The 12,189-nt window shown below is 52.2% G+C and overlaps 1 protein-coding gene across 5 annotated transcripts in view; it reads right to left on the bottom strand.

Moving 5' to 3' along the window:
- BCL11B (BCL11 transcription factor B) overlaps positions 1–12,189 on the bottom strand; it is a 91,946-nt gene that overhangs the window by 37,517 nt on the left and 42,240 nt on the right. The window lies entirely within an intron of this gene.

Below are 12,189 nucleotides of genomic sequence, written 5' to 3'. Positions count from 1 at the left end.
AAAACTAAGAAAACTGGCATGCCTGTGCCGACTTTATGCATCTGTTATGGGTTAAAATAGCTTTTAAAAAATGTTTCGGAGACCGCAGTCTATTGTGGCCATGGCCTCTGCCAAAGAAAACGCAAGCTTGCTTATTTTCTCTGTGGGGCGCGACAGCGCCTGTGTGTGCCGGAACAGAATCGGCTGGCCGTGAAAAGAATTCTAAATAAAACACAAACATGGAATTTGGCAACGCCACAGAAGCAAGCTTAAGACTAATTCCAGCATGCGGACGGCTCTCACATAGTAAGTCTGGCTCCAGCATAAATGAAACCAGGCACTGTAAAATACCAAGCAAGTTGGAGTTTCAACTTAAAGGGACAGAACGCTGGTTCCAGGTATAAAAGCTTATTAAGCCGGCTCATACTGGCTCCATAAATCCATAGGTTATTAGCTGTTTGCTTTCAGCCAATCCCTCCTTAAAGAGATGCATATTAGGAGAGAGAGAAAGAGAGAAGGAGAAATGAAAACCATCACTTTGCACTTGACTTTTAGTACAGCCGTTCTGGAAATACTGTGTTCATTATCTCAATTAGAGGAGAAAGACTGTCAGACCTCAAGTACACACAAACCCAAAAGGGAGGGGAAGGTGAGGGAGGGCCCGAGGGATGCAAGGTAGGAATGCCCATCGCACTGGAAAGATGAAAACGGTCCCCCCACCCCCGCAGAAACCAGAAACATCAGGGGGCGGGACTCGGCCACAGGGGGAAAGCCATGTGGATGCTGGAATACCCCCACCCAGGGAAACAGCAATGGTAAGGATTTTGATAATAATTATAGCAACAATAAAAATAGTATAGTAATACCTGCTACTGGGCACCACCTTTCATATACCAGCTGCGGCTGAAGGTGGTATAGTATAACAGGAACAGTTCTAAAGTCTAATCAAGGGGTTAAGGTCTCTGAAGTCAGACTTGCCTCAGTTTCCAAATGTGTAAAATGGGGATAACAGTGCCTTCCTCACAGAGCTGGGCTGAGGGATGCTGAGGATGCAGCCCACGGTAAGCATTTAGCAAAGCACCCCTGTCAGAGTCGGGACTTGAACTCAGCCATCCTAAGGCAAAGCTGGCAGCCCCCTGCCACACTCTCCTGGGCAGGGCACCCACGGGACTGGCCAGATTTTCCGGACTGGGAACTGCGGGCTCCCTCTGAGATTGGGGTGGGGCAGGGGCCGCAGTCTCCCCCAGAAGGTACTGAGAAGGCCAGTTCATCCCCAGAGAGAGACTTGCCCTCAAAGGCTTCAGCGGACCTCAGCGCTGAAACATGATCGCACACACCGCAATCCAGGAAGAACTGCAAAGTTCAGGGAAGAAAAATAATCAGAAGTGTCTCCACCATAAACACCCGGCACTGGGCGGAGGTGCAGGTGGGGGAGGGCCCTGTTCTGTGCTGACAGTGCTTCCACACCACCACACACACACACACAACGCGCACACACACACATGCATACATACACACACTCACATATACATACACATGCATGCATGTACAGACATATAAACACATGCACTCACATATACATACAAAATACACGCACATGCGTATACATACACATGCATGCACAAATACACACATTCATACACACAAATACACACTCAGATATTAACACACAAACACACAGGGCCTCCTGTTACGGGGTCTGTGCCCGGCCCAAGGACCTGGCAGAGGCAATGGGAAAAACCAGGGAGAATATTACATGAGGCGATGTTTTGCTCCAAATGAAAAAGCCATGGAATGTTTTCCCTCAAGTCTTGGTTATTTCTTGCAGGTCCACTCAGACCCGGCTCATCACAGCCTCGCTCAGAGGGAAGCCCTGACCCTCCTGGTCCCGGAGTTAAACCAGCTTCAATCCTCCCAGTGGACCAGGTGTGGCCACAGTCAGGCCGCTCAGGGACTACCCTCCCAGCAAAGATATGCGCGGCCAAATGGGGGTTCCTGACCCTCTGACCCACCCCCGTCCCCACCCTGCTCCACAGGCTACTGCACCCTGACTTGGTGACATCATACATGTGCATCTTCCTAAGAAGATGCTCGACGTCTTAGAAAATGCAGACTAAAAATACCCCTGGCTTCTCAGAGCCGGTTTACAAAAATAATTATATTTTCTTAAAAAAAAGTAGATTAGAGGCAAGTATGTGTCCGGCTATTTTTAGCTTCTATTCAACTCTACTAATTTTTTCTCATAATAATCATTGCAGACTTTTTTTTTTTAAAGCCACCCGCCTCTCTGTTAATAACTGTGTTCTGACTTGGCACGGGGGATTGGGAGGGAGGGCACACAACCTTCCGTAAACCATGCAGGTCTGAGTGCTGCCCAGAGGTGACAGCGTCTGAGAATCACCGAATTCCTGGGAAAGGAACATGTGGCCATTCCTTCGGAGACCAGCTCCAAGTTCAACCCACCACACATTTGGGGGACCCCCCGCGTGTGCCTGGATCTGTCCCAGACCTCAGGAGTTCACAGAGGGCTTCCTGGGGTTCCTGGCCTGGAGGGGTTCACAATCCAGGAAGGGGTATGTCGTGGGTTGAATGGCGGCCCCCCGAAATGAAACACCCATAACCAAATCCTTAGAATCTGTGAATATGACCTTATTTGGAAAAAGGGTCATTGCAGACATAATTAAGTTCAGAATCTGAGATGTCGCCCTAGATTACCCGGGTGGGCTCTAAAACCAATGACAGTTGTCCTTTTAATTATCCAGGAGAGAAAACAGACCCCCAAGGAGGAGGCCACGTGACCATGGAGGCAGAGACGGGAAGGATGCGGCCACAAGCCAAGGCATGCCCGGAGCCACCAGAAGCTGGAAGAGGCCAGGGGCAGATTCTCCCCTTCAGAGGGAGCACAGCCCTGCTGACATCTTAGCAAGGTTGGCATGATGACCCCCAAGCAGAGGCAGGTAGGAGAGGCTCAGAGAGGGGCAGCACAGGCCCCGGGACACCAGCCAGCCTTAACCTTGCCCCCAGGTGTCCCCACTCTAAATACACTTTCTGCTGAACTGAACCCAAATCAACGCCCTGAGGACACAGCAGGAAGGAAAGTGAAAACAGTCCATTTGCAAAATTTTCTTCCCCTCAACTCTCAAGCTAGTGAAATGTTTAGCTGACAGCCAAAAACCAGCATCTGGGAGATGGGGCCATGGTAGGGAAGCATTTACAAGAGAGACTGATGTTAGAGACCCTCAAAGGAACTGAAGACACTGGCCCGTGACCAGGGCCACAAGCACCAAGCCCGAGTCAGTGGGGGCCGGTTCCATACCGGACGCTCAGGCCTATTAACCACATAACCTGGGCCAGCTGGTGTCCACATCCCAGAGACTCAGATTACCATATGGTCCAGCAATTCCACCCTGGGTATTCACCCAAAGAACTGAAGGCAGGGTCTCCCACGAGTACACGTACACCCACACTCCCAGCAGCACTATTCACAGTAGCCAGAAGGTGGAAATAAGCCGTGTCCATCACAGGAGGAATGGATCAACTCTGGTCCAGCCACACAATGAATATTACTCAACCTTCAAAAGGAAGGTGTAACCTCTATGGGAAAAGAATCTGAAAAAGAATGAATATATGTATATGTATAACTGCATCACTTAGCTGTATACCTGAAACTAACACAACACTGTAAATCAACTCTACTCCAACAAGAAATAACAGTTATATTTAAAGAAATAAATAAATAAAAAAGAAGGTGATTCTGACACACGCTGTAACCTTGAGGACCTAATACTGAGTGACACCAGCCAGACACCAAAAAGACCGTGATTCCACTCATAGGAGAGCCCCAGAGTGGTCAGACTCATAGAGACAGGAAGTGGAGTGATGGCTGTGGGCTGGAGTTGTGGGGGGGCGGGGACGAGTGTTTAATGGGAACAGAGCTTCCATTTGGGGTGACAAAAAAGTGCTGGTGATGGATGGGGGTGATAGTAGCAGAACAATGTGACCGTACTTAATGCGACTTGACCAAAAAGGGTTAAGATGGTACATTTCATGTTTTGCATAGTTTACCATGATAAAAAATAAATAAATTCCAGCACACATAGGCTCAAACCGTTGCGAGAGGGCTTCCCTGGTGGCGCAGTGGTTGGGAGTCCGCCTGCCGATGCAGGGGACACGGGTTCGTGCCCCGGTCCGGGAAGATCCCACATGCCGCGGAGCGGCTGGGCCCGTGAGCCATGGCCGCTGAGCCTGCGCGTCCGGAGCCTGTGCTCCGCAACGGGAGAGGCCACAAGAGTGAGAGGCCCGCGTACCGCAGTAAAAAAAATAAACGTTGCGAGAAAGAATCGGTGCAGATGATCGTATGCAGCCCGTGCACACAGTGGGCCCTCAAGCAGTGGTTCCCTTTACTAGTAAAGCAAGAATAAAACAAGGCGCTGGTTAATAAAGCACAAGGAAACTCAAGACGAGGGCGCCTGCGTCAGCGCTGCTCACATACAGCTCCAAGGGCGACTCAGGCACCCGGGGGCCTGGTCCCGCCAGCCACTCCTCACCTCTTATGAACAAAGGCAATCATTAAAAATGTCTGGACTTATGGAAAGACTCCAACTGCCCCTGTCTCTGCAGGTGGTGACTCCGTTTTTGCACTAACCTCCCTGGAGAAGTCTCGAGACCTCTGATCCCTTCCGCTGAAATCATAAAACACAGGCATTCTTATCACCCCGAGCTGCTCTGTGATTCATAACTTGCTCCTCTCCCTCACACCTGCCAGGTACAAGGCCAGCAGGTGGGCAGTCTGGGAGCCAGAAAGCAAGAAAAGGAGCAGGCTGTGGCTCCCAGACCCAAGGAGACCCGGGTTCAAATCCCACCTCTGCCGTCTACCAGCTGTGCAACTTCGGGCAAGTCGCATCACCTCTCTGGTCACAGTCTCGTCACCTGTGAACTACAGAATAGGTTGCCTTCCTAAGGGAGAAGCTTGCATGTGTGGGAAGGCCCCTGCAGAGAGCCTGATGCACAGTGGGGACACAAAAATGATGACCAGGCCATGACCCGGTGGCCCCCTGCTGAGTGTAAGGACGCTGCTGGGAGAGGAAATCACGGTGGATGCATCACCCACCCTGAGCACACACCGTGGTCACACACACCCCCACCCCGGGCTCTCGGTTATTATTAAATAACACCCAAGGAGGGGGTGGGAGTGACGGGCAGGCTATGATTCCCCGCAGGTATAACGCCGGGCAGCTCCGAGCAGCTAAACCCCACACAGAGGGACCCCTGCCCGCCAAGGGTGTCTTCCCATCGCTTTTTGGATTAAATTGGCCAGCCTTGATTATGTTTGGATAAACTTTATTTCATGGTTTAGATTATTTGGGTTTGATTGGGAAATGTGTACAGTACCCAGCCCCTCTGCCCTGACCGGCCCTGGGGTTTGAAAAGTCAAGTACATCTTGTTCCTCCCACCAAAAAAGCAACAAAGAACACCTCCAGCTGTAAGGACGATGAAAAGTTGGTTTCTCCTGAAGGAGGAGAAATTGCTTCTAGGGAACTGTGTATGAAAATGAGATGGGAACAGCATGCCCTGTATTTCTTCGGCTTGCTCTCACAAACGTGAGCACACCTTTTCTGGGTCTTCGTCATCCACCAGCACCTAGAGGGCTCGGCCAGCCCAAGCACTGGGAAGACCAAAATAGGGATATAAGTCAACCTGGTGTGTGAAGGAATCTGAGGTTGGTTTAATGATAAAAGCTTTTCCCATGTTCCAGGCCTCTTCATCAATGTCACAACTTCCCTCTGGTGGTCTGAGGGTCCAGAAACACTCTGTGTCCCCGCAAGTCACTAACAACTCAGACCCCTTAGGGGCCAGCCGGGACTACAGAAGGCTCACTGGGTCAGCAGGACCCCTGCTGGCAGGTACCCACACCCACATCTGTCACTGACCCACGCCTTGGAAGAAGCCTGTCCCCTCCGCCAGCCTCACCTTCTCCATCAGGAAAATCCCAGTGGTCCTCGGGGGCCCTCCCAGCTCCCACAAGCCCAGTTGTTTAACTTCCTTTAAGCAGAGAAAGGCATCATGGGAGCGTGTACCTCGCACTCTGTGCTCCCCCACTGCCGTGAGCTCCTCTAGGGCAGAGACCCCAGGGAGCTCATTCCTGGATCCCTGGAGTCCAGCCCAGATCAGGCACCAGCATGATCGGTGAAGGAAGGAAGACGCAGGGGACTCTCCCAGGGTCGTGTCCGAATGTGGTCTGGTCTCTCACGGGTGAGCTGCTTTTCTGTTGCCAGCGTCTGAGCCACCAAGCAGCCCAACGTGAAGCCGGAAGGGAGAGCCGAGAACACGACTTCACAGCTGGCCAGACCTGAGTTCCGATCTCAGTTCTGCTGTTTGTGTGCTGTGTGACCCCCGGGGCATTGCTTGGCCTCTCTGAGCTCCAGTATCCTCATGAGCAAAAGGATGGAGCTGCCTTTCCTTACAGGTGCTATGACGACGGGTGACTGAGTGAGGTATGCAAAGTGCCCAGGACAGTGCTGGGAACTAGCAGGCCCTTTAGACACGGCGGCAAGTCTTAGGAGCAGTGATGGCGGTGGGCCGTCCTCCTCTTTCATTCATGCTAAGAACACCTCCCAGGCAGGACTTTCAAACAGATGGCAACCAAGTCATCATCGAGGTACGGGGTACCCAGGCTTTTCGACAGCCCAGCCTTCTCCTTCCTGCCCCCCCACTTCCCTTTGCCTCTGCTTCCCCACGTGCTGGTGATCAGCAGTGGCCACCCCAGCGTGGAAGCCCATCAGGGGACCCTCCAAGGCAGGGATCAAGAGTGGATACTTCTAGTGTCCCCATTTCCCAGATGGGGAAACTGAGGCTTGGAGAAAGAAAGCAGCTGGCCCAGGGTCACATATTGACACCTGTGCACCTTGAGAACAAGGACTAAGCACGGTCCCATCTCTGGAGCTTCCCACAATGCCTGCAGCTCTTCCGCCAGTATGTGTCCACTATGGCATTTAAGTTCAAGCATAAATCCAAGGCACAGAAGAGATGCCCAGGAAGAGATGGAGCTGCCAGCGATCAGAGCACAACCACAGGATGTCTCAAACCTGGGATGCACAGAGGCAGGTCCCCACTGCAGATGGCAAAACTGGGGGCCCGAGAGGCTAGGTACAGGGCTCCCCAAAGCAAAATTTCTCTCCGTTGCCAAATCCAACGGCACGTTTCACATGGCTTCAGCTAGACGATGAATTTCCTTCTCCAGTCTTCAATATGAACTCAAGAGGGGCAGTATAGCCTAGTGGGCAGAGCCCGGGGGACTCGGTCCAAGCCGGCTCTGCCCCACACACCTTGTGGTCTCTTCCCCACTCTCTGCCTCGGTGTCCCCGTCTAGACAATGAAGGGGTTGGGTGAGATGATCTCTCGGGACCCCTGATCCTAGATCGTTTAAAATTAACTCAAGCCGTCAGGTCACCAGAGGCGGACCCATTTCTGGACCATTCCATCCAAGCAGAGGGCGCACAGCCTCCTCTGCCCCTTTCAGATTCCCTTTCAAGCTGCAGAACGTGGCCGCCTTGCTCTGAGATCTCTGATGTCGGTGGCCAGTGCTGCTGCTTCACATCCACTAACTGCTTTAAGCGCTGCACCCGGCGCTGCATTAAAAATTAATTACACATGCTATTTTATTGCCAGTGCATAATGTAATGAGCACCAGCTGTGCTAAACAGCCAAACTCCTTTTTAAGACAGCTATAAAAAAAAGAAAGAAAGAAAGAAACTGCACTTCCAAAGGCCTCTCCTGTCAGAGCAGAAAAACAGCAACATCTTGTGCGGATTTGAACAGAACTCTTTGATTTAGCTCTGCCTTCAGAACGTCTGAAGGGCCGGCTTGCAGAGGGAAACGGAATCTGGTGAGGCTGCACCGGTCTCCACTCCGGGATGTTGCTGGGACCCCCCTTTTATCTAAGGACAGTCATGCGGGTAGGTGCCCCTGCCCCCCACTAGGCAGCATCGCACTCCTTCTGGCCCCCAATCCCCGTCTGGCGCCCGGTGGTGCTGGAGGAGATGTGAGTCTGCAGCTCTGGCGGACAGGGGACTTTTCTGGAGTCCACCCAAGCCCTGCCACCCTCCGTCCCGGGAGCCTTGCAGCTCTCCATGGCCTCGCCCAGCACTTCCTCCGATTACTGAAGGAGGTGCCTGGGTTCTAAAGGCAGGTGGTCAAGGGCAGCCTCTGCAGCAGCGTGATTCCAAGAAGCCAGCAGACACCAGAGCAGACTCCAGGAACCACTGATAAGCTGGACCCACAGCCCCTTGCACGATGTAGACACCGGCGCAGGGCGTACAGACTACTCTTTAAATTTTTAATAATTCCCCTGAAAGCCCTTCCTCCACAGCGATCCAACCACCATGGCCCCTGGGACCTGGTGAGCCCAGAAAGACCCCACAAGGAATGGGACTTTGCAGAATCAGGAGAAAGGCAAGGGAGTGTCTGGAACCTTCCCCGAAAGAGTGCTTCTGTCCACCCACACTCACCCACACTCACTTCTCTTCTTCACCCCATACTCACCCCTCCCTCCAAGGTCTCCACGGAGGCCCCCACGCCCCACCGGAGCGCCTCTGCACCCCCTGCCCCAGACTGGAGACATATGCACCAGCAGGGGCCTGGAGAGCGTTGCCATCTTGGGCCACATCGCCCTGCGGCTGCCCACTGATCCTCCAGTGTCAATCAAACCCAGACCGAAATGAAACTACGGCCTGCTTCTTGTTCTGGTATGAAATGTGCAAAGCACAGACCATATCATTAACATAAAACTTCCAGAAATAAGACCACTTTCCAGACAGACTGTATTAATTGCATCAAGCTTCCACAGCTAGGGTGGTCTAAGCTACGGCATCCCATTGGAAGGATTCGGTTATAAAAACCAACGCAAAATGAACACTGGGATATAACTGAAAGAGGAGAAAACGACAGATTCTACTGTGAAATCCTACTATGTACTTACAGGTATTCTTTTATCTTTATTGTCCCTTTAACCCATGCCAAGACACCCCAGACTAGTTAAATAACACAGCAAGCACAATTTCAGTAGAAAAGTAAATTGAATTTAACTTTACAAGATTGCCCTGTGATTTCAGCATATCCTAATGACTGCAACTGACTCCTTCTATTAAATCCAAACACTTCACTTCCCCGAGCCAGGATCCTGTGCGTTCTTGCTGAAGACCTTGAACTTCACCAAGCGCATGTATTAATCATCATGGCTGATGACCATTTGCGGCTTTTAAATATGCAATGAAGTTTCTCAGTTCCTTTTCCACTTCCCAATGCTGGTACACGATCTGAGCCAGCCAGGAGGCTAAATGCCTTTAAGAATGGAAACTAGGGATCCAGCTTGATTCCAAACAGAGCCGAGCAGGTAATGATATAATGATGTGAAATCCATCCTGCTCAGGCATGAGTCAGAATGTCTGGAGGGCTCACTCAGCAAGAGGCATTGTTCTCAGCACCTGGCGTGTATGACCTCAGCCAGTCCTCAGAACAAGTCGTCAATGACCCCCATTTTACAGGTGGGGAAACTGAGGCAGAGCGTGGCAATGACTTGTCCAAGGTCACAGAGCCATACAGGACGGAGCAGCCTTCACCCTGCAGTCTGATACTCTGATGACTGCCTCCCAATGGTAGAAACCTCAGAATAGGGAAGGGTTCAGGGGTCCAAAGCCCAGTGGTTCTCTGAACACCCCACCCCTGCCTTGGGAACCCCCGCCAAGTCCCACACCCAGGCATCCCTAGCATCTCAGTAATCGACACTGATCAGTATGTTCTCAATATGAGGAGCCTCGTTTTTTTGTTTGTTTTGTTTTTTTGCGGTACGCGGGCCTCTCACTGCTGTGGCCTCCCCCATTGCAGAGCACAGGCTCCGGACGCGCAGGCTCAGTGGCCATGACTCACGGGCCCAGCCGCTCCGCGGCATGTGGGATCTTCCCGGACCGGGGCACGAACCCGTGTCCCCTGCATCGGCAGGCGGACTCTCAACCACTGCGCCACCAGGGAAGCCCAAGGAGCCTCGTTTTTAAATGTTACATATGTACCACACACACGTGTGTATGTGTGTGTGTGTATACATATATATATTTACACAAGGGGAAACTGAGGCCCAGAGAGGGGAAATGACTTATTCAAGGTCACTGGCCAGGTGGAGTAAAGGCCAAGACCACAGCCTTAGACTTTTGATTCCCCGGGCACCTTGGAGAAGTTCCTACGTGGAATTTCTCAGGGTAGAAATTTCAGTTTCCAGGAACACCGCAACTCAACAGAGTCAAAAAGCAAAGGGGGCTCCCCTGGTGGCGCAGTGGTTGAGCGTCCGCCTGCCGATGCAGGGGACACGGGTTCGTGCCCCGGTCCGGGAAGATCCCACATGCCGCGAAGCGGCTGGGCCCGTGAGCCATGGCAGCTGAGCCTGCGTGTCCGGAGCCTGCGCTCCGCAACGGGAGAGGTCATGGCAGTGAGAGCCCCGCATACCGCAAAAAAAAAAAAAAAAAAAAAAAAAAAAGCAAAGGGGACCCCTCCTTCCCACTGTGACCATCAAAAGGAGATCTGGGGTTGGGGTCCTGGGAGGCGGGGCTGTTTGGGATGCCGCCAGCCAGAAAGGTACACAAACACACATACCTGTGTGGTTTTCTCCCCCATGATATCACATCTTTCCATAAATAACCTCAAATGCATTCACGGGCATGCAATTAACCTGTGTGAAACACAGTTACATCAGGGTTTTCCATATTAATTTGAAGAGATAGGTTCAGTGCATCCTGATCTGAAAAGGGACAGAACAAAGTAAGGACGGCAGCCCCTTTCCATCTTTACAGAGGACCGCTTCTTCCTAATGGGTTACTGGGAATTTAATGGCTCCATTCAAACTACTAATTAAACAGGCACTAAAAACACTTCAGCAAACAGCCCAGTGCCAGGGACAGAAGCCACAAAGGGGCCAAAACCACTGGAATAGGATATTTTCAGGTACTGAAACTGATCTGAAAATACGATGGCACAACCTGGTGCAGGCTAATTACCGCAGACCCATCGATGAGAGATCAGTGCCGGCGATCAGGGTAGAGTGTCAGAAGCTGAGGGTCGGCCCCTTAGCAGGTCAGGAGGAGAGGTCCCAGGGACCCCAGGAACAGACACAGCCCCACCTCACTCCCCTCCCCAGCACTGCCAGCAAGCACAGGGGCTGTTCGCGGGCTCTGAGCCCTCACGGCATCAAATTCTAAAATCCAAGAAGGCTCTAAGCCAGGTGAGCCAACGCCAAAGGTGAAGCAGGTGCAGGATGAGTGACCCAGGATCAAACCCCACCTCTGCCCTTCCATCCCCTCCCTACAGGTCCCCATTCCCACTCCACCACCCGGCCCACCAGACTGCAAGCTGCAGGAGGGCTGGGACCTGCCATGATGGACCGCACTGAGGTCTGCACAAGAATGAATGAATGGGGGGTTCCCCGGCGGTCCAGTGGTTAGGACTCCGCACTTCCAGTGCTGGGGGCCAAGGTTCGATCCCTGGTCGGGAAACTAAGATCCCACAAGATGCGCAGTGTGGCAAAAAAAAAAAAAAAAAAAAGAATGAATGAATGAATGAGTGAGTGAACAAATGAAGGTGAGCCTCATTTTCTCAACTGTAAAGTGGGGACAGTAAACCCACCTCCTAAGGTGGCTGTGAGCATTAAATTCAAGAACGCACACAAAATGCCTAGCGCAAGGCAGCACACAGTAGGCCCTCAAGTCACGGTCCCTACAAGGAAGCGGGTGGCATTGTGGCTGAGAGAGTGACTGGGTGAGAACGTCCCCAGGATGTAGGCAGAGGCATGGGGCTCAGCGGGAAGAGGGGTGGCCTTGTCGGGAGGCACCCTGACCACAAATCCCAGTTCTGCAACCTGGGCCCAGCCCCTCACCCTCCCCAAGCCTCTGTTTCCCCATCTGTAAAACAGGGGTGTAACAGCTCCTGCTCGGCACCACAGCTTCTAAGCAGAGCCAGAAGTTAAGCAAAGTGGAAAGTTAAGCAAAGCCCCAGGCACTCCACTGCCAGGGAGAGCGTGTTCCCGCACCACAGAACTTAACCAAGTCCAGTCATGAACGCTCAGGCTGATCTTTGACAGTACGGCCCCCCGAGTGGTTGCAGGGCTGCAGCACTGATTACAGGAAGCCATTAGAGCAGGCAGCCACCCAGACGGAGTAGGCATCCCA

The sequence above is a fragment of the Delphinus delphis genome, chromosome 2 (genome assembly GCF_949987515.2).
Source record: "Delphinus delphis chromosome 2, mDelDel1.2, whole genome shotgun sequence".
Classification (NCBI taxonomy): Eukaryota; Metazoa; Chordata; class Mammalia; order Artiodactyla; family Delphinidae; genus Delphinus; species Delphinus delphis.
This window is presented reverse-complemented; position numbering and strand designations above follow the sequence as displayed.